This window comes from Callithrix jacchus, chromosome 22 (genome assembly GCF_049354715.1).
Source record: "Callithrix jacchus isolate 240 chromosome 22, calJac240_pri, whole genome shotgun sequence".
In the NCBI taxonomy this organism is placed as follows: Eukaryota; Metazoa; Chordata; class Mammalia; order Primates; family Cebidae; genus Callithrix; species Callithrix jacchus.
Genome location: NC_133523.1, coordinates 5,048,348 through 5,073,786, shown reverse-complemented (window position 1 = coordinate 5,073,786; position 25,439 = coordinate 5,048,348). Strand labels below are relative to the sequence as shown.

General features: G+C 54.6%; 1 protein-coding gene across 1 annotated transcript in view; it reads left to right on the top strand.

Annotated features, from left to right (window-relative positions):
- The first annotated feature begins 12,957 nt into the window (after positions 1–12,957).
- PTPRS (protein tyrosine phosphatase receptor type S) overlaps positions 12,958–25,439 on the top strand; it is a 134,728-nt gene continuing 122,246 nt past the window's right edge. The window contains exon 1 of the mRNA XM_035286282.3: positions 12,958–13,106. The gene's annotated coding sequence lies outside the window, so the exon portion shown is untranslated. The remainder of the gene's footprint in view (positions 13,107–25,439) is intronic.

Sequence of the window (25,439 nt, the reverse complement as noted above, 5' to 3'; positions counted from 1 at the left end):
TTGGTGCCTGCAGGTTGTCCAGGTCCCACGAAGCTTGCAAGGAGGTCAGAAGTGTGGCCCAGGGTCACTCCATTGCTGTCCGCAAACTGGCCACTTCTCCCACTCCCTCAGCCTCTCCCTGGATCTGGCCCCAGCATCGCTCACCTGGGCCAGCACAGCAGTCTCCACCCTGGTCTCTTGGGTCCCACCCTACCTCCTCACAGTCTGTTCTCCCACAGCAGCAGCCAGAGGGCGCCTGTGAGCATCTGAATCAGGTCCTGCCCCTCCTCTGCCTGTGACCCTCCATGGCTCCCATCTCCCTCAGGGGAAAGGCCCAAGTCTTCCTGTGGCCAAGAAGTCCCTGCACACCCTGCCCTGATCCTGCCCTCTCTCCCCCTCCTCACTCTGCTCCAGCTACACAGGCCTCCTTGCTGATCCTCCAATGCGCCAGGCACGGTCCTGCCCCAGGGCCTTTGCATGGGCTATGCACTCTACCTGGAAAGCTCTTCTCCCACTTCATCCTGGCCTCTGTTCAAACAGCACAGTGATGAGCTGGGCGCTGTGGCTTGCGCCTGTAATCCCAGCACTTTGGGAGGCCAAGGCGGGAGGATTGCTTGAGGCCAGGAGTTCAAGACCAGCCTGGCCAACATGATGAAACCCCATGTTTACTAAAAATACAAAAATGGGTCAGGTGTGATGGTGCACGCCAGTAATTCCAGCTACTCTGGAGGCTGAGGCAGGAGAAGCGCTTGAACCTGGGGGGTAGAGGTTGCAGTGAGCTGAGATCATGCCACTGCATTCTAGCCTGGGTCACAGGGAGGCTTTCTATGACCACCTATGTGTAGCTGCACCCCAACCTTTCCCCTTTCCTGTTTCATTTTCCTCCCTGGCCTGTCCCATTTGACCCACAGTAGATTGTTTTTTTTCAATCTGGTTGGTGCCCATCTCTCCCATTAAAAATGTCAGCCCACGAGGGCTGGAGTTATTGCCCTATTTTGTCCTCTGCTTTTTTCCTGATGCTTAGAACAGTGCCTGGCACTTGGTAGCTGCTCGATAAATATCTGTTGAATGCATAAGTGAATTAAGGAATGAGCCGGAGTCAGACCTAAGGCCAGAAGCCCAACCCTGCCTCTCCCAAGCTATGGGAGGGTCAGTACCACGCTTCCCTCGCTGAGCCTGAGTTTGCTCAGCTGCAAAAAGAGAACAAAAATAGTCTGGGATGGGCGCGGTGGCTCACGCCTGTAATCCCAGCACTATGGGAGGCCGAGGCGTGGATCACGAGGTCAGGAGTTTGAAACCAGCCTGACCAACACGGTGAAACCCCGTCTCTACTAAAAATACAAAAATTAGACAGGCATGGCGGCACCTGCCTATAATCCCAGCTACTTGGGAAGCGGAGGCAGGAGAATCGTTTGAACCTGGGAGGCGGAGGTTGCAGTGAGCCGAGATCGCACCACTGCACACTAGCCTGGGCGACAGAGTGAGACTCCATCTCAAAAAAAAAAAAAAAAATCAATCTGATCACACAGCATTCATTTTTGCTGCCCAGCTGCATGAGAAGGTCTTGGGTCACAGCACATAACAGGTGTCATCCTTATGGAAGCTTCTGTTCTTCTATGACTGTGGCCTTCCTGGCTCAGAAACCAATATTTGGGCTTCTGTTTCCCCCCAACAAAAAGAAGTTATGACAGTATTGGGGAACACGGACAGCGCGCACAGGCTGGGGGACCCGTGCGCTGCATGAGAAATGCCGCGGCAGCCCTGAGCCCCTCGGGCATCAGAAATACTCCCCTCCCCAGGGCCCCAGAGTACCAGGCACGGGCAGAGGAGTTGGAGCGGGTAATTGGGACACATCTCCAGTAGATTTATTTAGCCCTTCCCGTTTTATCCTGTGCAGCATCCCCGCTGCCAGGACGATCCCACTCGCAGCCTCACGGCCTCAGCCTCCTGGTCTAAGCCATTCCCTGTGGGCCAGGGTGGGTGGGAGCCTGGGAGGGTGGCGGCGGGAGGGTTAAGTTCACATCCATGCCTGCTGTCTCCTCTAAAGGTGTGAAATAACAATATTGGCCAGGCGCGGTGGCTCACGCCTGTAATCCCAACACTTTAGGAGGCCGAGGTGGGCGGATCACCTGAGGTCAGGAGTTTGAGACCAGCCTGGCCAACATGGCGAAACCGTGTCTCTACCAAAAATACAAAAATTAGCGGGACATGGTGGCGCAGGTCTGTAATCCCAACTACTTAGGAGGCTGAGGCAGGAGAATTGCCTGAACCCAGGAGGCGGAGGTTGCAGTGAGCCAGGATTATGTGACTGCACTCTGATCTGGGTGACAGAGCAAGACTCTATCTCAAAAAAAAAAAAAATGTGACATCCATTAAGCACCTGCTGTGTGCCACATACTGCTCTAAGACCTGCATGTGATGGAACTCAACTGGAAGCTGCTCATGGATGTTTGTTGATTGACTTCCAGACCGGCCTGCATAGCGTTTAACATGGGGTGGGTTGAATCACTCATTAGGATTGCTGTTTGCTAACTTTCAGAAGTGCTATGTGTCCAATCTAAAGATAGGTAAACCAAGCTTAACGTTATCATCTGAGGAAAAATATGCAAAGGGAAAAAAAGCACATAAATGAGCATGTCATTGGAAGAAGAATATAATTCCAACTGGCCCCACATTAGTTAGGGTGATCTGTGCCTTACTTCCTTTCCCCTCCCCCAGCTCAGGATCCTCTAACTTTGCCCAGAAGAATCCCTTTCCCGTTATCCACCCCTCCAGGATACCTGCAACTCCCCTCTCTGTTCAGTTATGCTGCAGCGTATACCCAAGATGCGTACCGGTACAATATGCAAACAGGGTGAGTTAACCCTTTTCACACCTACGCAAGGTCTCTCAAACTCAGCAGGTATCCAGCCAACCCCATGCTAAACTCCCTTCTCTGGGGAGGGTGGATAAGCCCCTGCCTGTCCCCGGCTCCAGCCCAGCTGTCATGGTGACAAAAGATGCAGGGGACTGTGGGCTGGGAGAGTCAGGAGGGCTTCCTAGAGGTGGAAGGGGCATAAAGTGGCAGAGGAAAAGCCAGGTGGTTAGGAACAGCTGGAGAAAACATCCAGAGACGGGAACGACAGGGAAGGAACAGGACAGCTTCTGTAGTCCGGCTGACCTGTGCTCCAGACGTGTCCCTGGGCCAGTGACTGCACCTCCCCAAGCCTCAGTTTCTTCCACTGTGAAATGGGTCTGTGAAGGCCCATGCTGCCTGGGTGTCAGCGTATTTCAAGGATTTGGTTCATCCTGTCCTCACTTTAATCCCGCTCAAACTTCCATCCATGTGGTGCATACCGTCAGTTACTTCATATTTTACTGACATCCACTTGTTTGCTTTTAGCTAACTAATATGGGTTGGCCATGTCCCACTCAAACCTCATCGCGCCCGCGTGCGCGTGTGTGTGTGTGTGTTTTGAGACGGGGTCTCACTCCATCTCTCAGGCTGGAGTACAGTGACATGATGCCAGCTCGCTGCAACCTCTGCCTCCTGGGTTCAAGCAATTCTTCCACCTCAACCTCTCAAGTAACTGGGACCACAGGTGCACACCAGCACGCCCAGCTATCGTTTTTTTTAGTAGAGATGGGGTTTTACCATGTTGGCCAGGCTGGTCTCGAACTCCTGACCTCAGGTGATCTGCCCACCTCAGCTTCCCAAAGTGCTGCAATAACAGGTGTGAGCCATTGCCTGACCTCATCTTGAACTGTAATCCCCATTTTCCCCATGTGTCCTGGGACACACGTGGTGGGAAGTGATTGGATCTTGGGGGCGGTTTCCCCATGCTGTTCTCCTGAGAGTGAGCAAGTTCTCACGAGATCTGATACTTTCATCCATGTCTGGCAAGTTTCTCCCTCTCTCATTCTCCCTCCTGCCACCCTGTGAAGAGGTGCCTTCTGCCATGATTGTCAGTTTCCTGAGGCCTCCCCAGCCATGTGGAACTGTGAGTCGTCAATTAAAGCCCTTTTCTTCAGAAATGACCCAGTCCCGGGTGTTTCCTTACAGCACTGTGAGAACGGACTCACAGTAACGAAAAGTCTCTTTTTATTATTTATTTATTTATTTATTTATGGAGACAGTTCCCACTCTGTCACCCAGGCTGGAGTCCAGTGGCGCCATCTCAGCTCGCTGCAATCTCCGCCTCCTGGGCTCAAGCGATTCTCCTGCCTCAGCCTCCCGAGTAGTTGATTACAGGTGGGGAACCACCATACCTGGCTGATTTTTGTATTTTTCAAAAAAGACAGGGTTTCACCATGTTGGCCAGGCTGGTCTCAAACTCCTGACCTCGGGTGATCTGCCAGCCTCAGCCTCTCAAATTGCTGGGATTACAGGTGTGAGCCACCACACCTGGCCTAAATGTCTCTTTTCCTTCTTTTCTTTTTATAAATGTCTCTTTTTGAAAGAATTTTTTTTTTTTTGAGATGGAGTCTCCCTCTGTCGAAGGCTGGAGTGCAGTGGCATGATCTCGGCTCACTGCAACCTCCGCCTCCCAGATTGAAGCGATTCTCCTACCTCAGCCTCCTTATTAGCTGGGATTACAGGTGTTTGCCACTAAGCCCAGCTCATTTTTGCATTTTTAGTAGAGACGGGGTTTCATCATGTTAGCCAGGCTGGTCTCGAACTCTTGAGCTCAGGCGATCCACCTGCCTTGGCCTCCCGAAGTGCTGGGATTACTTTAGATCCTGTCTCCCTGGATGCAAGTACCAAAGGAAGGAAAACACAAATGCAAGTAGCAATGTAACAAGTCAAATGAATAAGACCAAAGTTTACAAAGAAAAACAATCAAGACTGCAGCCATGAAATTAACAGATCCTAGGGATATTAACAAGCTCAAGGGAAATAATCTGGTCTTAGGAAGAACTTTGGCAGGCAATGATTCTGTAGTGTTATACGCTCAGTACATAGAACTTAAAATCGCTTTGTGAAGCCAGCATGGTGGCTCACATCTGTAATCCCTGGGCTTCGGGAGGCCGAGGAGGGAGGACCACTTGAGGCCAGGAGTTCGAGACCAGCCTGGGCAACATAATGAGACCCCCCCGGCCCATGTTTACAAAAAAAAAAAAAAATTTGGCCGGGTGCGGTGGCTTATGCCTGTAATCCCAGCACTTTGGGAGGCTGAGACAGGCGGATCACGAGGTCAGGAGTTCAAGACCATCCTGGCCAACGTGGTGAAACCCAGTCTCTACTAAAAATACAAAAATTAGCTGGGCATGGTGGTGCCTGCCTGTGATCCCAGCTACTCTGGAGGCTGAGGCAGGAGAATTGCTTCAACTCGGGATGTGGAGGTTGCAGTGAACTGAGATCTCACTGCTGCATACCAGGTTGGGTGACAGAGCAAGACTCAGTCTCAAAAAAAAAAATTTTTTTTTAATTAGCTGGTGTAGTGGCACACGCCTGTAGTCCCAGCTACTCAGGAGGCTGAGGTATCAGGATCACTCCAGCCCAGGAGTTCCAGACCAGCCTGGGCAATATGGCGAAACCCACATCGCTACAAAAAATACAAAAATGAGATGGGTGGGGTAGTGCACACCTGTAATCCCAGCTACTCAGAGGCTGAGGTGGGAGGATTGCTTGAGTACAGGAGTTCAAGGCTGCAGTGAGCTTGCTCATGCAACCACACTCTAGCCTGGGTGACAGAGTAAGACACTTAAAAAAAAAAAAAAATTAACATGTGGCCTCTCTAAGGTCCAAGTGCCACACTCAGGGCCCACACTGATGGCACTGGAAGGCCCTTGGCTTTGTAAAGCTTGTGGCAGGGGTCCAGATGGTATTGCCAGGCATGTCCCTCTGACCCTGCACACAACACCCAGCACAGACCCCACCTGGTGGGGAATCCAAGCCTCTCTCCTTGAGAAGGGATGAACCAAGAGGCCTTGTCTGCATGAGAAGACAAGGAAGGCCCGATTTGAACTTGTCATTGCATCCCCCAGGGAGAGGGGGAGAATAAAGCCTCTTGATCTTTTCCAGGCCCTAGAGCTGGGAGGCTGGCTGCAAGGCATCCCCTTGCCTCCCCCAAAGCCTGGACCTTATTGCAATCAACAAAGGATGCTCATGATTTATGGGCTAGGGTCTGGCGTCTCTTGTCATATATCTTGGGGATATGAAGCTCCTTGCCCAGGAGTAGGTTAAATCCTTGAGGGGTATCGGCGAAGCCACTGTCAGGGAAAGGGTCTTTTATGGGATTGAATTGCAATCCCCCAAAAGAGAGATGTTGAAGTCCTGAGCCCTGGGACCTCAGAATGTGACGTTATTTGAAAATAGGGTGTGTATAGAAGCAAAGTTAAAATGAGGGCATTCGGGTGGGTCCTCATCCCATATGATGGGTGTCCTTATACAAAGGGGAAGTCTGGACACAGAGCCAGACCCACATAGAGCGGGATGATGTGAAGAAGAGACACAGGGAGAAGGCGGCTGTCTGCAAGCGCCTCAGGAGTGACCAATCCTGGCCGGGCGTGGTGGCTCACACCTGTAATCCCAGCACTTTGGGAGCCTGAGGCAGGTGGATCATCTGAGGTCAGAAGTTCGAAACCACCCTGGCAAACATGGTGAAAATAATTTGTTTTGGAGACAGAGTTTCTTTCTTGTTGCCCAGACTGGAGTGTAGTGGCGTGATATCGGCACACACGGCAACCTCCACCTCCCAGGTTCAAGCGATTCTCCTGCCTCAGCCTCCCAAGTAGCTGGGATTACAGGTCCCCACCACCACACCTGGCTAATGTTTTGTATTTTTTTTAGTAGAGATGGGGTTTCGCCATGTTGGCCAGGCTGGTCTTGAACTCCTGACCTCAGGTGATCCACCCACCTCGGCCTCCCAAAGTGCTGGGATTACAGATATGAGCCACTGTGCCTGGCCTTTTAGAACATTTTTAATATTTTAATTTTAGAACATTTTAATCACCTGGAAACAAACCCATTCATTGCCTAATTCCAGATCATTAAGATTTATGCCTCTTCATTTTTTTCCCAAGAGTTTTATAGTTTTAAGCTCTTACATAGACCTAAAAGGTCTATGATCCATTTTGAGTTGATTTTTGTATATGGCGTGAGGTGGGGGTTCAACTTCGTTCTTTTGCATGTGAATATGGAATTGTCCTGGCCCCACTTGTTGAAAAGACTATTCTTTAGTCAGTGAATTGACAACGTTGATGGAAATCAATTGGCCATAGATACGAGGGTTTATTCTGATCTCTCAATTCTACTCCACCGATCTATATGTCTATTCTTATGCCAGGATGTCATGTCCTGGTTACAGTAAGTTTGTAATAAGGTTTGAAATTAGGACGTTTGAGTCCCCCAATTTTATCCTTTTTCAAGGTTGTTTTGGCTGTTCTAAGTTCCTTGACATTTTCACATGAGTTTCAGGGTCAGCTTGTCAATTTCTGCAAAGAAGCCAACTGAAATTTTCACAGGGATTGGGTTGAATCTGTAGATCCGTTTGTGGAACACAGACATCTTAATAATATTATTCTTCCAATCCATGAGCATGGGATGTCTTTCCACTTATGTAAGTCTTTTCTTCAATCCTTCAACATTTTGTTATTTTTAAAGTATAAGTTTCACTTCTTTTGGAAATAGGTTGCTAAGTGTTTTCTTCTTTTTGATCAATTGTAAATGGAATTGGTTTCTTAATTTCATTTTGTTTGTTTATTGCCACTGCATGGGAAACACAATGGATTTTTGTGTATTGATTTCATATCCTGCCGCCTTGATGAATTCGTTTACTAGTTTTAATAGGTTTTTAGTGTATCCCCTAGGGTTTTCTACATGCAAAATGATGTCATGTGCAAGTAGAGATACTTTAATGTCTTTGTTTCCAGTATGAATGCCTTTTATTTTCTTTTCTTGCCTAATTGCCTGGTTATAGCCTTTAGTACGATGTTGAATAGAAGTGGTGGGAGGGAACGTTCTCATCTTGTTTCTGATCTTAGGGGGAAACATCCAGTCTTTCACCAAAAGCATGATATTGACTGTAGACGCCTCTTATTAGATTGAGAAAGTTTCATTCTATTCCTAGTTTGTTGAGTGTTTTGCTAGGAAAGGATATTGAATTTTGCAAGTGGCATGGCCAGGATTTGAACCCATGCCTTCCCAAATCCTCCAGTGCTTCCCCAATCGGCTAACTCAGTGAACTCCCAGATGAACCCCACATGGAGCCCAGCACAGAGCAGGTGTGCAGCAAACAGGATGTTCCTATCTGTTCCTTTTCTCTTTGGCACTTGAAGTGAATTTGCAGGGAGAGAGAGACGGAGAGAGAAGCAGAGAGAACACTTAATTTGAAGTAACATACAATGATAGTGGAGTCTCTGACACAGGCAGAGTTTAGGGGAGATGCTTTGGACCTGTCTCCCAGGAATTTAAGGCTGAGCTCTTTGCAGACAATCCCAAAACAGGCATGAAGAGTCTTGTTTGTACACAGTGATGGGAGGCTGATGGTTCCCCTGGAGTTATCTCAACAAAACCACAATGGAGCTAATTACCAGGTCCTGGGAGAGGCCGAGGCAGAGGCTGGTCTGGCAGAAAAGGAAGAGGAGGGTGGGAGAGTGGGAAGAGCACCCACCCACCCCAACCCCAACAAGTTTCCTGCAGAAGATGTAAATGTTCATTGACTGAACTTTTCACCCAGCGGTGACTCACACCTTCAGTGTGCATGCCAGGCGCCACGATCAGCAGACAGGAGAAAGACCCAGAACCCACCGTGCCCCACCTCCCAATGTGAGTGTTTTTCATGCTGTGGAACTTGGAAGGCGGAGCCATGCCCCTGGGGACAGCATTCTCTCCTTGCTTCTCTTCAAGCCTCTGCTTGCAGGAAGGCTTAGCTTGCTGTTACTGTGTCTTTACCACCTTTCTGACACGTGTCAGTTTTCTGGGGCTGTCCAGAGGCTGCCGCAGCGTCAGACTAGAATGCTCTGTTTTTGGCTTGGCTGCATGCAGTGGCTCACACCTATAATCCCAGCACTTTGGGAGAGGGAGGTGGGAGGGTCACTTGAGGCCAGGAGTTTGAGACCAGGCTGGGTAACATAGGGAAACCCTGTCTCTACAAAAAATTTTAAAATTAGCCAGATGTAGTGGTCTGCGTCTGTCATCGCAGCTACCTGGGCAGCTGACCTGGGAGGATCACTTGAGCCCCAGGAGCTGAGGCTGCAGTGAGCTGTGACTGTGACACTGCACTTCAGCCTGGGTAACAGAGTGAGGCTCTGTCTTGAAAAAAAAAGAATTATATAATGTTCTGTTCTTGTGGTATTGACTTGTGTGAATATCTTTTGTTTCTGGCTAGGGAGCCATCGTTTTCTCATTTACACTGACTGCTTTTTTTTTTTTTTTTTTTTTTTTTTTTTGAGATGGAGTTTCGCTCTTGTTACCCAGGCTGGAGTGCAATGGCACAATCTCGGCTCACCGCAACCTCCGCCTCCTGGGTTCAGGCAATTCTCCTGCCTCAGCCTCCTGGGTAGCTGGGACTACAGGTGCACACTACCATGCCCAGCTAATTTTTGTATTTTTAGTAGAGACGGGGTTTCACCGTGTTCACCAGGATGGTCTCGATCTCTTGACCTTGTGATCCACCCACCTCAGCCTCCCAAAGTGCTGGGATTATAGGTGTGAGCCACCATGCCCAGCCATTTTTTTTTTTTTTGAAAGCAAGTTTATTTCTTGTTACCCAGGTTGGACTACAATGACACAATCTCGACTCACTGCAACCTCCACCCTCCGCGTTCAAGGGATTCTTCTGCCTCAGCCTCCCAAGTAGCTGGAATTACAGATGTCAGGTGCCCACCACCAAATATGGCTATTTTTTTTTGTATTTTTAGTAGAGATGGGGTTTGACCATGTTGGCCTGGCTAGTCTCGAACTCCTGACCTCAGGTGATCTGCCCACCTCGGCCTCCGAAAGTGCTGGGATTATAGGCATGAGCCACCGCGCCCAGCCTACGGTGACCACATTTATCAAACAGTTCTTTCTTGAGTCTGCACCTGATGGTAGGTGGCAGGACCTTGCCTCAAGCCTTAGAGACACAGCAAGGAAGCCTGAGAGGCTGGTGCAGAGTGAGCAAGGGTGAGAGAGGGAGGAGGGGAGGGCATGGAGGGGAAGGGGTAGGTTGTACAGAGCTTTGTGGCCTTTTGCCCTACATGAGATATTTCCTATCTCCTCCCAACACTGTTAATTCTAGGAATTTTTGCCCTGTTGCCCAGGCTGGAGTACAGTGTTATGGTCTCCGTTCACTGCAACCTCCACCTCCTGGATTCAATAATTTCTCCTGCCTCAGCCTCTTGAGTAGCTGGGACTACAGGCATGCACCATCATGCCCAGCTAATTTTTGTATTTTTAGTAGAGATAGGGTTTACCACGGTTGGCCAGGCTGGTCTCGAACTCCTGACCTCAAGTGATCCGCCGGCCCCCTAAAGTGCTGGGATTACAGGCGTGAGCCACTGTGCCTGGCTGCTACAATGTATTTCACATCTGTTTTCTTTGATTGCTCACAAAATCCCTCAGAGGTACAAGTGGGCATCCCCCTTTTCCAGATGGGGACAGCTAGGCTCACAGTGTTGTGGGCACTCATTCAAGGTTACTCCCCAAATAGCTCACCGGGCTGGGGTTCATGCCATGATCAGCCCCTCCACAGTCAGCCATCTCATTTTACTGTGGCTCCACCAATTATGCAAGGCCTGAGCACACACTGTGCCTGAGAAACCATGAGAAGCATTTGTGCACACCCCATTTGATCCTTCAAGACGGGGTCGTGCTCCCATTGCTTGGATGAGAAAACTGAGGCCTGATCGTCAGCGGTCAGGTCAGGTCAGGGTCACCCCGCCAGGAAGAAAAACGAGTAGGCTCTGCAAACCTGGCCGCTGCACCGGCCGCTGGGAAACTCCGAGCTTAATTTAGGTTCCTTGCTAAATTATTCATCCTCTCCTCTCTCTTCTCCTGTTTATGACTTCCGCCTTATCGTTTTGTTCCCCGGGTTAATGCTTTCTGTTTATCTGCATCTTTGGCCCGGAATGAATGAATCAACAATTTTGGAGGAAAAAAAAAAGCCAGTTCTACAGTTGAGTTCCTCTGTGGGCTCCAGGCCTTCTCCAAACATGTACCTTGAGGAAATAAATGCTTTCGACAGGATCAAAACACAAGGGCTGATGTACAACCTTGTTTGGTGGCTGTGAGCCCCCCCGAACCCCTTACCTTTGATAATATCTCCCTTTTATTTTTTTACTTCCACCCCTCCCCCACCCTTTAAAAATTTTTTTGAGAGTCTTTCTCTGTTGACCAGGCTGGAGTGTGCAGTGGCATGATCTCGGCTCACTGCAACCTCTGCCTCCTGGGTTCAAGAGCGTTTTCTGCCTCTGCCTCTCCAGTAGCTGGGACTACAGGCACCTGCCACCAAGCCTGGCTGATTTTTGTATGTTTAGTAAAGACAGGGTTTACCATGTTGGCCAGGCTTGTCTCAAACTCCTGACCTCAAGTGATCTGCTGGCCTCAGCTTCCCAAAGTGCTGAGATTACAGGCGTGAGTCAGCGTGCCCAGCCCCTTTTTTCTTATCATGCCATCTTCAGGCACCCACAGGAGCCGGGCAGCCACATTATAGCAATTCATCATCACACCCTCCTTGGAAGCAGAGGCTACCTTGCTTCATTTTACAGATGAGAGCTGAGATCCAGAGGCAAGTCCATTTACAGGTGGGGAAAGTGAGGCTCAGGGACTCACACAGTAAGTCAGTGTCTTAGCGGGGTTCCAGCTGTGGCTCATTCTGACTCCAGGGCAGCAGGGGATGGTAATTAGGTAAGACCTGCGGAAAGTGCTTACTCTATAGGAAGTACTTCGTCATCCACTCATTCATGTATTCAGCCTACATACAGGAGTCTCTGGAGCCACACTGTAGTGTAACTAGAATAAAAACGGAATAATGGGACCGCGTGCGGTGGCTCACGCCTGTAATCCGAGCACTTTCGGAGGCCAAGGCACCTGAGCTCAGGAGTTCAAGACCAGCCTGGCCAACATGGCGAAACCCTGTCTCTAATAAAAATACAAAAATCAGCCAGGCGTGGTGATGCGCACCTGTAATTCCAGCTACTCAGGAGGCTGAGACAAGAGAGTCGCTTGAATCCAGGAGGGGGAGGTTGCAGGGAGCCGAGACCGCACCACTACATTCCAGCGTGGGCGACAGAGCGAGACTCTTTCTCAAAAACTAACAAACAACAAAAAACCAAAACTAAACAAAAAAATGGGATAATGGGATAGAGTGGAGTGGGGGGCAGCTGGTAGGTGTGCTCAGGGAGGGCTTCTCCCAGATGCTGCTCATTGAGAAGAAATTGGAAAGATGAGAAGGGGAAAGATCTTGGATACTCAAGTTAGAGGAATTCTAAGCAGCTGGCTGAGGCGGGAGGATCACCTGAACCCAGGAGTTTGAAGCTGCAGTGAGCTATGATCTGGGTGACAGAGCCAGATACCTCTCTCTTAAACAAAACAAAAAGCAGCAGCTGGCTTTGCTGGAACATAGATGCGGGGGACGGGGACAGGGTGGTGGGTGCTAATGAGAAAGTGCGAGCAGCAGAGAGGAGGCTGGATTTTATTCCAAGGGCACCGGGGAGCCCGGGCAGAGTTTAGAGCAGGGCACGGAAAGTGCTACGCCCTTTGCACCCAGGGCGTTGGGGCTCCCGCAGGGACAGTAGCCCACGGGGCCCTTCCCACCACCGCCGCCCACGTGCCCCGCGAAGCCCCGTGCCCCACGTGCTCCTGCGGCCCTTTAAACGCCCCGGGGCCACGTGACCGCGCCGCGCGGTCCCATTGGCCGGGGGGGCGTGGCGGCCGCGCGGCTGCGCAGTGACGCTCACGGGCCGGCCCTGCCCCCGGCCCGGCGGCGGCGGCGGCGGCGGCGGCGGCGCTGGCGGAAGGGATGACGTCACCGGCTGGGGGGGCGCGCGAGCCGGCGCGAGGGGAGCGCGAGCCGCAGTGAGTGTCCTCGCGCCGCCCGCCCGGCAGCCCGGCCGGCGCGCGCACGCCGCGAGCCGCTGGCGCTCGGGCTCCGCTCGGATTCCATGCAACAGCCAGGATGTGAAGCGGGGCAGAGCCGGGGGAGCCCAGCCCAGCCAGCCTCCAGGTAAAGCCAGAGAAAAACCCCACGGATTTCAGGAAAGAAAAAATGCAGGCGCTCCGAGGGGGGTCTCGGAGGCGGCGAGTGGGCAGCGCGCCGGCTTTGTGCCGGGGAAGCCCGCACGGCCATTGTGCTCGGAGGATGCTCGGCTGCAGCCGGTCGCACGCCCAGCCGCTGCGCCCGGACAATGCCCCGAGGGGCTGGGCCCGGGCCGCGCGGGGGGCGCTCGGCGGGCGGGCGGGGCCGGCTGGGGGGCTTCGCGCGCGGCGTGGGAGGGGGCTGGGCTGGAAGCGCCCGGAGCGCGGCGTTGGAAGCTGCCCAGCGCCGCCGGCTGCACCACCCCGGGCTGCGGGCGGGGCAGAGGCGCGGAGGGGGGGCGCGCGTGTGCGCGGAGCAGGTGCCGGCCCCGGCGGCGCCCGGCCTGGGTCCCCGGGCGGGTCCTGGAGGCAGGGGGCGCTGTGCCGGGGGTTGGGGGGCGTGCAGGCGCCCCGGAGCGGAGAGGAGCCGGGCGGCTGGCTCGAGGCGGGGGGACTCTGGGGCTGCTGCGCCCGCCGCCTTCCCTCTCCGGCTCCCGCTCCCCCGGAGACCCCGACTCCACGCCGGCCCCCCGGCACACTCCGGGCCCTGTGGTTGCCTTCTGGAGGTCGCCCCTCCGGCACTCGGGCCTTGCCCCACCCTTCTGCGGCCCGGGCGCCCCCTCCAGCCCCCCACCCCCAGGAGGGGCGAGCCTCAGCCCCCAGCCCCCAGCCCCCAGCCCCAGGGGCTCTGGCGGGCAGACGCGCACGCCCTGCACCCCAGTTTTCCCTGGGGGCTCCGTGGGGATCCCGAGAGTGGGGAAGCCGCCCCTGGAGCCGCCTGCCCCGCGGGTTCCGTACGCCCCGGGAGCCCCCTGGGGGCTGCAGGGGGAGGGGCGGTGACGTCATCCCGGGGGCGGGACCATCGGAACCAGGTTAAAGGGGGCGCGGGGCGTGCCCTGAGGGGAGCCCCCCAGGTTGGAGTGCCCGCGCCTTCGGTGCGAGGGTTCGGCCAGGCTGCGGCCAAGTTCACCGCTGTTGGTGAGAATCTCTCCTGAAATTAGATCGTCCCCTTCGGACCTGCCCCCTACAAATTCTGGACATTTCCCACCAATTCCCCCCTTCCCAAATTGGGGAACTCCCCTTCGGCCGCTTTCTCTCCAGAATCCTCAAATCAGGGAACCCTTCCCACAAACTGGGAATCTTTTTTCCAACCACACCCCCCCAAACTGGGACCTCCTCCTTCGGCTGTTCCCCTTTTCCCAATCTCAGATCGTCTCCTCGTGAGTCTCTGAACATGCAGCTTCCGAGAACGCCCCTTCCTCGGCAACCCTTCCTGAAATTCAGCCACCTCCTGGGACCTCATCCCCCCAAATTTACAAACCTCCCAGCGCATCACGGGGGTACCTCTCCTCCCTCAGCTGGGATTCCCCTGCCCCTCCCCGTCACAATCTAGGGGAGCTCCCTTCTGAGCACGGGACCCTTCTGCCTCTGGCCGAGCCCCTAAAATCATCCCGGCAGCCGCGGCTGGTGAAGGGGGTGTCCGAGGTGTCGGAGCCCGGGCTGAGCGGTAGGGATGATGTCTAGAAGCCGGACGAGGCTGGTAGAGACCCCTAGGGTCCCAAGGACGGGGACCCACCCGCTCCGGGCTCCCTCCGTCACCACCCGGACTTTGGCTGCTGGGACTCTGGCCTCCTCTGGTGCCCCCCTATCGCTGCTGTCCTTGGGGTGCAGGGGGTGACAACGCCTCTTTGTCTCGGGCGCCCTTCTTCCCTGTCTGTGCCACCTTCCGCGCGGGAGAAGGGAGCCAGCCCGAGCCTGTGCTCCTGCGATACCAGCGGCAGCTGCTGGAGCGTTTATTAATGGCCCAGGGACTTGGTCGAATCTGTCATTTACATAACTCCCCTCCCCCTCCCAGGGTCCTTTCCTTTGTGCCCCCTCCCCCTGCCAATCGCGCCTGCCTTCTGTCCCTCTGCTCCTCTTTCTCTGCCAGCTGATATTTTGGCGGTGGAAGGCAGGCAGCTGGGGCTGGGGGCGGCTGCTTCCCGCCCCCAAATCCCACAGCCCCCCCAGCTTGGGCCTGGGTCCCCGCCTGGGCGCCCCCTCCCCGCGCCCTCCACAAAGCTCTTCGTGGGGCATCTCTTTCTGGCTGGCGGGCTGGCGGTATCTTCATTCTTCTCCTCCAGAAAGCAGGGTCCTACCCTGTCCCCCAGGCCCCGGGGGACACCCTCACCATGACGGTGCACTTCTGTGTGGGGGCCAGGCCTCCCCAGGCCCCTGGGGGCCACCACCCGCCATACCCTGAGAGTTGGTCTAATTGGGCTCAGGCAAACAAGACGTCGCGGGAGGCCGGGGCTGCCTGGTGAGCTCACGCACTTTTCTATTTCTGCCACCCTGGCCGATGACATCGGTCCCCCCCAGGGGGTGACAGAGACTGCTCTGTCACTGGCTGTCCTGAGACGCTGTCCCGAGAGGCAGTGGCCTGGCTCACTCCCCGATGGGTGACGGGTCATCTTGGTGTGGCCCGGGTGTGGTGCTGGAGGGTACTACTGATTTGGTAGGTCAGCTCCGGGGGCGGTTTCCTCCTCTCCAGGAAACGAGGGCCTCTGAAGTCTGTGTGTGGTGGGGACAGAGAAGAGGACATTCAAACCCCAGGTTCCTGCCTGCTGCCAGCATAGAAAAAAAAAAATCACTCCTTATCCCTGCTTCTCACTGCCAACCCCGGTTGAGTGAGGGTTCAGTGCGCATTTCTTTCTTCCTGCCTCCCAGGGGATTTCAGGTGTCCTCCAGTGTCCACCGCCCCTGCCAGGAGACACAAGCCCATTTTCCCCCAATGCCGGGACCCCATGGAACAGGGGGAAGCTTCGCGGATGCCAGGGATTTCCTCCCAGCGTCTGGGTGGGCAGACCTGGAGCCATCGCCGTGCACCTGTTATTTTTCTTCTCTGGGTTGCACGGAGCCTGGGGCTCTGCCTGGGTTTCCCGGAACTGGTGCCCGTCTGGAGGCAAATCCATCTCTACTCATCAGACGTCTTTCTGGGAGGTGACTTGGTTTCCGCTTCTGCCTTCGGGGTCGGCGGTCAGCAGGAGTTCACGGACATCCGAGGGCAGTACATGCCTCCACTTGCCAAGACAGGGAGACCTGTGGCTTCGCTGATTATTCCCGCGGCGGCATGGCCCCAGCCAATGGTCAGTGGGGTGGCCCGAGAGGGACAGACAGGGACGGTGTGACTTGGTGGCTCGGTGTGGCAGTTCTACCCCGGTGCCCCGTGGCCCCGCATTCACCTGCTTTCCGTGACGGTGCAGCCGCCGTGTGCGTGGGGGAAGGGGGGGGTGTGGAGAGAATTCGGGATGGGGGTGAGCGGGAGGGAAAACCCTAAAAATAAAGACGGATATTTATAAACCCAGCAGGCTTGGGGGATAATTGACAAAGCTTAATGTTTTTCGCCTGAGAGCAGTTCCTCCCCCCCCCCCCCCCCATTAGGCTCCATTTGCGGAGTCTGTCGGAGCCACAGGAAAATCTGGAGAGGAGCTTTAGGCTTGGTGGGCGCGGTGCCGGCCATGGCCCCCTTTTGGGAGGGTCTCGTGCTTTCTGGAAGGTGGTAGGGGTCCCAGAAAGGGGCACTCCCAGGGTCTCTGCATTTAGGACACCTTCCTGGCTCACCTTCCCATGGGTGGGTGTCCGCTTCTTAGAATTTGCAGGAAGGACGAGAACCCCTCTCTGGCCAAGCCTGTGCAGGCTGCCTGCCCTTCCTCCATCCTTCCCTGCGGCAAAAGATGCCCAGGGTGGGGAATTTGAAGAGAGACCCCCCCCAACTGCTCACCAGGCAGAGTGGCTCAGCCTCCGGTGGGGACAGGAGGAGACGATATTAAGATATAACTTGTGTTCCTCGCAGGATTTGTGTGGCAAGCTGATACCAAAAAAAAAAAAAAAAAAGAAAACCCCAAATTCACCGTGGGTTCACGGACAAAGGCACGTATCCGGGCCTCGAAGGTCCGAGGGCTTTTCAAACTGTTAATTTTGTCATCTTCCCACCTTACCTTGGAAGGCTGCAGGCTTGAGGCTGTGGCTTGCGGGGCAGAGGAGAGAGGGGTGCCAGAAGGGGGTTGAGGCTCAAATGTATGACATTTTGTCACCAGGTGACATTCTGAATTGAGGAACGGGGACCGTGGCGGGAGGAGGTGAAGCTTAGGGGATGTGATCGAGGGAAAGGGTGTCTGTTGTCTCATGCTGAGAGTGGCAGCCCTGAAATACCCAGGAAACAGATGACACCCGGTCTTGCTAACCCTGAGGTTCAAGAGTGTGGAGTGTGTGGTTCCCCCACCGCCCCCCTTTTTCTTTAAGGAAAGAAAAGACTCTCAACCCAAAAGGGAAAAAGAAGAAAAAAAAGAACCCCGACGTACCATTTCTGTCTTGTCTCTGGCTGATATTTGAGAAGCGCTGGGGAGGGGTTGTGCGTGGGGAATTTGAAAAATCAATTGGCTTACACTTCTGCAAAGGCGAAAACGATCGGGTAGGAGTGATTCGCGGACAGGCCTCGACTTCCACATCGCTTTATTTTTGTCTCTCTCTTTTTTTTTTCTCCTCCTCCTCCTCCTCCTCCGTGGAGCTGCCGGTCCCCCAACATCGTGGCCTGGCCAGACTGGACCTGGGGGTTGGTGCTATTCTGGGCTGGCCGTGGAATCCCCGCTTCTGTTCCCTGGAATCAAGCCACCCTCAGCGCCCCTCGGGGGCCGAGGGGATTCCACACCCGAAAATGAATGCAGGTTTCTGTGCGGCAACCCTGCTTCCTTCTGATTCCCTGGGATCCCACCCTGGTTAGGGACTCCCTCTTCCCGCGCCCATCTCGGTAACTGGGGCTGGATCACATATGTCCCTTTTCCTGGGGACAGATTTCATCTCGTACTCTCTTGATGTTCCCTGGGTGGCCCTGCTCCTTTTGAGTTGTTTTTGATCTTTGCCGTAAAGCCCCCTTGTAGGGAGGTCCAAGTGTGTCCTGCTCCCCCCACCTGGAGGACTGAAGTTTCTTGTTTTCCCTAGATCTCGCCTGCCTGCCTCCGTCCCTCCCTCTCTGGGTGACTTCACCTCTGTCCCTTCAGTTCCCCATGCAGGAACTTTCTCACTTACAAAGCGAAGTTACTCCTCTGGCTTCCAGGTCAGAGTCCTGACTGGAGCTGTGCAAACTAGGACGGGTGGCCTGACCTCTCTGTTCTCTCATCTCTAAGATCAGTACAGTCGCAGTCCACGTCGCTGCGAGCCATGACATGAGATGCTCCGGGAAACGCGCCTTCCCCTGGCTCCCGAGTCGGCTGTCAGCCGCGTGCCTCCGTCCTGCCGCTCCTGGACGCCCAGTCGGGGGTATCCGGCACAGCAGCAGACACGCCACAGCTCTGGAAGGCTGGGACCCCTGATGAGGCGGGCGGTGGGGAGAGAAGCTGGGAAGATGCCCCAGCGTCGCGCTGTCACGCGGGTAATTGAGTGTTAGTGGAAATTCAGGGGTTCTGGGGAAGCGAGGTTGGCGCGTCTGTGTGTGTATAATTTAATGCCGCTTATAATTAACCCCCGTGATCAGCAAATGAGGGGATGGCGGGGGGATAATAACAGCTGCTCCGACTTATTTAGAGTTGGCACCCTGTGCCAGGCCCTTTGCTAAGTAAGCGAGTTACCAGCATCCTCATCTCCTCCAACCTGCAATGCCCATTCAGCGGAGTTGCCGTGATCTGAGCCCTATTTTGCAGAGAGGGAAACTGAGGCACAGAACGGGGCTTCTACTGGCCTGAGGTCACTCCACACAGCCCACAAGCCTTTGGATGCCGCAGCCTGGATTCCTAACCCCTGGAAGGAGCTCTGCCCGATTGTCAGGGATTCCACCTGCTGGGGGGCCACCTGAGTCGATGCACCCCCACCCCACCCGCCGTCCCAGGGCTCTTGGCTGCCTTTTCTCAGAGGTTAAGAGGAAGGATGCTGGACTGAGGCTGCCCGGGGTTCAAATCCCAGCTCTGCCACTTGTTGGCTGTGTGACCTGGGGCAAGTTGCTCGACCTGTCTGTGCTTCCGTTTTTCCATCCGTCTAATGAGAAGAGTAACAGCGCCCGCCTCGAGGGTTTGTTAGGAGGAAGAAAGGAGTTAACGTGTGTAAGGACAGACTCCGAACGGTGCCTGGAAGGTAGCCGCTGCCTCTGCTGCTGTTTTTGTTATTATTTTTGACAATGTGGGAGATACTTGATAGTTGAAGGACCTGCCTGGCAGGGGCCCTCCAGTGTCCGCTACCCCCACTACCCCGCCCCCAGCCCCTCACTGGGGTCCCGCGCCAGGGAGATGTCACAATGACTCAGCCGCTTCAAACTGGGGCGTTCCCCTTCACTGGCTGCTTAATCAAGGCCGCCCCACTTCTGCAGCGGGACCGGACGCCTGGCAGGAGCAGAACCGCGAGGGGCCGGGCTGGTGGACGGGGGACGACACGTGGCTGCCTTGGGAGCTCCAGGCGCTCCAGAGATCCCAGATGTGGCTCCCAACTTCCAGATCCCCTGGTGGGCCCGAGTGATCATCAAGGGGGGAGTTTGGGGGCAATTTGGGGGCTTTGACAGCAGTCCCGTGAGGGGCACTCAAAGTGATCGGTTGACAGGCACAGTGTGTGAGCGAGCATTCATTCATTCATTCATTCACTCACCAGTGCATTCATTCAGTCCCCCAGGATTTGCTGGAAACCTGCCTGAGGAGCTGGGGAGCCAGAATCAAAGCAGCTGTAGGGCCATGGGCTGGTTCTGTAGCTGCTCCGTGCCTCAGTTTACTGATCTCTAAAATGGGTGCTTTGACATCTCCTGTGCCATGAGTGGAGACTGATGAACAGGAGTTGGGGGCAGCAAGGACAGACTGAGAGGCAGCTGCCGCTTTGTGGCTGGAGGTGAGGAGCACGGAAATGAGAGGAGGAGAGTTGACTCTAGCTGTAAGACCGCACAGGAACCCCCACCCCAGGGAGTTTGAATTGGGTTTTTTGAATCGGGCTTTTTTTTTTTTTTTTTTTTTTTTTTGGTGAGACAGGACTCTCTCCATTGCCCAGGCTGGAGAGCAGTGGCACTATCAGGGCTCACTGCAGTGTCGAACTCCGGGGCTCAAGCAATCCTCCCACCTCAACTGCCCAAGTAGCTGGGGACTACAGGCATCTGCCAGCACTCCCAGCTAACTTTTTAATTTTTTTTTTTTTTGGTAGAGTCGGTTTTTACCATACTGCTTAGGCAGGTCTCGAACTCTGGGCTCAAGCGATCTGCCTGCCTTGGCCTCTGAAAGTGCTGGGACTCCAGGTGTGAGCCAACATACCTGGCGAATTGCGTTTTTCATTTTAGTTTATTTATTTGAGACAGAGTCTTGCTCTGTCGCTAGGTTGAAGTGCAGTGGCACGATCGCAGCTCACTTCAGTCCCTGCCTCCTGCGTTCAAACGATTCTCCTGCCTCAGCCTCCCGAGTGGCTGGGATTACAGGCACCCGCCACTACATTTGGCTGATTTCTATATTTTTAGTAGAGATGGGATTTCACCATGTTGGCCAGGCTGGTCTTGAACTCCTGACCTCAAGTGATCTGCCTGTTTCTGCCTCCCAGACTGCTTGGATGACAGGTGTGAGCCACGCCACCTAACAAATTGCAGTTTTTTTTTTTTTTTTTTTTTTTTTTTTTTGAGACGGAGTTTCACCCTTGTTACCCAGGCTGTAGTGCAATGGCGCGATCTCGGCTCACCGCAACCTCCGCCTCCTGGGTTCAGGCAATTCTCCTGCCTCAGCCTCCTGAGTAGCTGGGATTACAGGCACGTGCCACCATGCCCAGCTAATTTTTTGTATTTTTAGTAGAGACGGGGTTTAAACAAATTGCATTTTTTAGGCGTGCAGCCAGAGCTCCCTGAAAGCCCCCAGAGCTGAGCTGCCAACATCAGGGTCAACAGAAAACGCGGCGCTTCGGAAATACTTCCTGGAATGGCCGTCAGGCCGAGGCCCAGAGCGGGAGAGCTTGCCCAAGACCACACAGCCGTGTCTGCCTGCCTGCCGCCGGGCCTTGCACAAGAAGATGGATAGGGGCTCCTTATACCAGTCTGAAGGGAGAAACCGAGGCAGGAGGACATGGGGGTCGTGCGGTTTTCAAACCGTAACGCCAGTCAGGTCTGAAGTGTCCACTCCAGTGGGTCACGTGGGCTGGACAGGTTCCTGCAGCCTCCAGGGAAGCCCTGATTGGCTTCAGAGCAGACCTGTCAGTTTTTCCAAGGAAAAGCAGAAATTTAGATTTTGGGTGAAATTGCCCTATTTTGGCCGGGCGCGGGGGCTCATGCCTGTAATCCCAGCACTTTGGGAGTCTGAGGCAGGTGGATCACCCGAGGTCAGGAGTTCGAGACCAGCCTGGCCAACATGGTGAAACCCCGTCTCTACTAAAAGTACAAAAATTATCTGGGCACGGTGGCCCATGCCTGTAATTCCAGCTACTCGGGAGGCTGAGGCAGGAGAATCGCTTGAACCTGGGAGGTGGAGGTTGCAGTGAGCCGAGATCATGCCCCTGTACCCCGGCCTGGGCGACAGAGAAAGACTCTGTCTCATAAAAAAAAAAATAAAAGCCCTATTTTGACATCCTTGGCTGTTTATGTTTTCCTTAAAACATCTTAACACGGCACAGTACGGAAGTCAGGGCCACCGTGGGGTTTGACCCCTTCCCCACCACTTACAAGTCACGTGACCTCTGACACCTCCATTGCCACCCACGGGCCTCAGTTTCCGCGGCTGTGAAATGGGTTTAAGAATCGCAGCCACCTCCGTGGTTCCTTAGAGGCATCAGCGTGAGAGCTCACAGAGAGCACCGAGAGCAGGGCCTGGGCCAGCTCCGCGTTCGATAAGCATTGGCTCTGATTGTATTAATATTGGTCAGAATGATAAACTTGAGTTAAATGAAATGCTGTGAAGAAGGAAGCTGACCGTCCCGGGGGGCAGGGCTGTGAGTTATCTCCTGGCGGCAGCACCTGCTTCGCGGTCCCTCGTTCTTTCTGTAGCGGACTGTGCTCTCAGGGCTGGGGCGCGCGGATTCCCAGTAATTATTCGTTGAGTGTTGCTGTGTTTCTCAGCCGGGGTCATTTTTTTTTGTTTAGTTCTCCTGGGCGCACTTGGTGATATTTGGGGACTTTTTGGGTGTCGTGTCTGGGAGGTGCTGCTGACGTGGAGTGGCTGGAAGCCAGAGATGCTGCTTAACTCCCTGTACCACCCGGGGTGACCCCGCCCTGGAGAGTGACCCGACGTCCCCTGTGCTGATCTTGCCAGGCCCGGTGGTGGCTCGCGTCCGTAATCCCCACGCTCTGGGAGCCTAAGGCGGGAGGATTGCTTGAGCCTAGGCATTCAAGACCAGACTGGGCCGCATAGTGAGACCTCATCTCTACAAAAAATTTAAAAATACATTAGCCCCTGTAATCCCAGCACTTTGGGAGGCTGAGGCGGGTAGATCACAAGATCAGGAGTTCAAGGCCAGCCTGGCCAAGGTGGTGAAAGACTGTCTCTACTAAAAATACAAAAAATTAGCTGGGCATGGTGACACGCACCTGTCATCCCAGCTACTCGGGAGGCTGAGGCAGGAGAATTGCCTGACCCAGAACCTGGGAGGCGGAGGTTGCAGTGAGCCGAGATCACGCCACTGTACTCCAGCCTGGGCTACAGAGCAAGACTACATCTCAAAAGTGTGTGTGTGTGTGTGTGTGTGTGTTAGCCAAGGGTTGGGGTGCATACCTGTAGTCCCACCTACTGGGGAGGCTGAAGCAGGAGGATCGGTTGAGCCCAAGAGTTTGAGGCTGCAGTGAGCTGTGATTGCACCACTGCACTCCGGCCTAGGCTGCAGAGCAAGGCCCCCTCTCTTTAAAAAAAAAAAAAAAAAAAGAAAAGAAAAGAAAAGAAACCCTGATTCATGCTCCTCAGAACCCAGGATGGCGAGGGAAGCCAGGCAGCCGGCGCCTTTGTCCTCACACCCTCCCTGACGCCTCTCGGGGCCAGAACACTTAGATTGCTAATGGGTTCCTTCCACGCACCCGTCCTGCTTCCACCGCCCCATTGATTATTGGAAGTGGGTAATCGCCCCTGTCGGATGAATTCTAGAGAGTGTGAACGGCCTGGGTTTCCGGCGACGGAGCTGGCTTCACCTCCCCACTATCAGCAGATGCAGAGAGGCTGCCGGGTCCCAGGACTTGTTCTCTTGGTGTCACCTGGCCCCGCTGCGGGAAGGCCACTGGGGGTCTGAACACCCCAGGTTCGAATCCTGACGCAGGCCCTACCTGGCTGTGTGAGATGACCTCATTGTTTCCTTCCCCCGAGCCTCGTTTTTCTCATCTGTGAAATGGGGGCAAGTCTTGCCTGGGGATTCAGTGCTGTCACTTTGGTAACGGGGCGCCCGAGCTGCACAGGAGTTGAACGCCTCTATCCTCCCTTCCCCGGGTGTTGTGAACCTCAAACCCGCATCTCCCAAACAGCTGCAACAGAGGAAAAGTAACCCAAGCGGGCAGAAGTCCCTGGCGTGCCTGGCACTGTGTTTTCTCATTTTGTCCTCGGAGCTGCCCTGAGAAGTGGCCGCTGTCCCCTTATCTTGCAGATGGGGAAACTGAGGCACAACGGAGTGGTGAGAACTGGGAATGACAAGCTTTTTCTCAGGTTAATGGAGGTGTCATTTCCGGACAGGATGTCTTCTCTGCCCTCGTGGAGGCTGTACCCAGGCCCAGCTTCACGGCGGGGGGCGTCACTTAGGGGCCCACAGTTCGAAGGGGCTGTGCCTAGATGAACGCTTTATGTGTTACTGAGACGGAGTCTTGCTCTGTCACCCCGGCTGGAGTGCAGTGGCGTGATCTCAGCTCACTGCAACCTCCACCTCCTTGGGTCAAGCGATTCTCCTGCCTCAGCCTCCCGAATAGCTGGGATTACAGGCATGTGCTACCACGCTTGGCGGTTGGTTCTTGTATTTTTAGTAGAGACGGGGTTTCAGCGTGTTGGCCAGGCTAGTCTTGAACTCCTGACCTCAGGTGATCCACACGCCTCGGTCTCCCAAAGTGCTGGGTTACGGTATCCAGCCTGGAAATCCTCAGTAACGTTTGAACGAGGACCACCACCCCCCGTTTGATTTTGCACGGGGCGCTACAGTTCTGCGGCTAGATTACTGGCCACGACATAGCCGGAAGGCCACTTCCCACAGTGGCCGGGAAGATGTTATTGGCCGGGTCACGTTTTTGCTGCTTATGAGCTGTGTGACTTTGGGGAAGTCACTGTCTCTGGACGGCACCCCCAGACTCCTCTCCACGGCCCGCTGGCCTCGTCTCTCCTCCTCCTCTCCCCTTTGTCGGTTCCGCTCCACGCACACCCACCCTCCTCCCATTCCCACATCCAGGTGTTTGGCCTTGCTCTGCCCGGAGGTTTCTGACCAGACACACCCTTTCCATTGCCTCTAGTACCCCTTGTTGCTTTCCCTCAAGACTTCGCTCCATCTGCAACCCCTTTAGGACCTCAGCTCCGCAGCACTCCCCCCCCCGCCCCCCCCAGATCAGCCTGGGATGAGATCCTGGGAGCTGCCGCCTGGCCTGTGTGTGTGGGCACTGGGGCGTCTGATGACCCCATTAGGCAGGTAATGGTGGGAAAGCCCCGCCTCTGCAGCTCACAGCAAGGGCCCCATGGTCCTGCTCCGAGAATGCTCGGGACGGGTGCTGCTGCAGAGAGAGCCAGACACAGTGCCCTTGGGCAGGGAGGCCAGGAGGCTGGGGTCCCAGCGAAGGGCCGTGTGCTCTCAGCTCCTCACTCACCCTGTGCGAGCTGATGAATGTCCAGAGAGTCTGGCAAGCAGCCGTAAGGCCCGGCGCGGTGGCTCACGCCTGCGATCCCAGCACTTTGGGAGGCCGAGGCGGGTGGGTCACCTGAGGTCAGGAGTTCGAGACCAGCCTGACCAACGTGGTGAAACACCGTCTCGACTAAAAATACAGTCAGCCGTGGTGGCGCGCGCCTGTAGTCCCAGCTACTCGGGAGGCTGAGGCGGGAGAATCGCTTGAACCCGGGAGGCGGAGGTTGCGGTGAGCTGAGATTGCGCCACTGCACTCCTGCCTGGGTGACGGAGTGAGACTGTGTCTCAGAAAAGAAAACAGAAGCAGTGAGGAACGGCTTGAGGGTGGCATCTCTGAGGAACTGGCTTCAAGCCAGGGTTCTGAGGACGGGTGTCAGAAGGCCAGAGAACTCTGCAGCAGTCTGAGATTTCCAGTCTCCTGGGGAGAAAGAGACCCAGAGGGTCTGGGGGACCCCAAGAAGTGTGCAGTGTTTGGGCCGGATGATTTTAAGGGAGT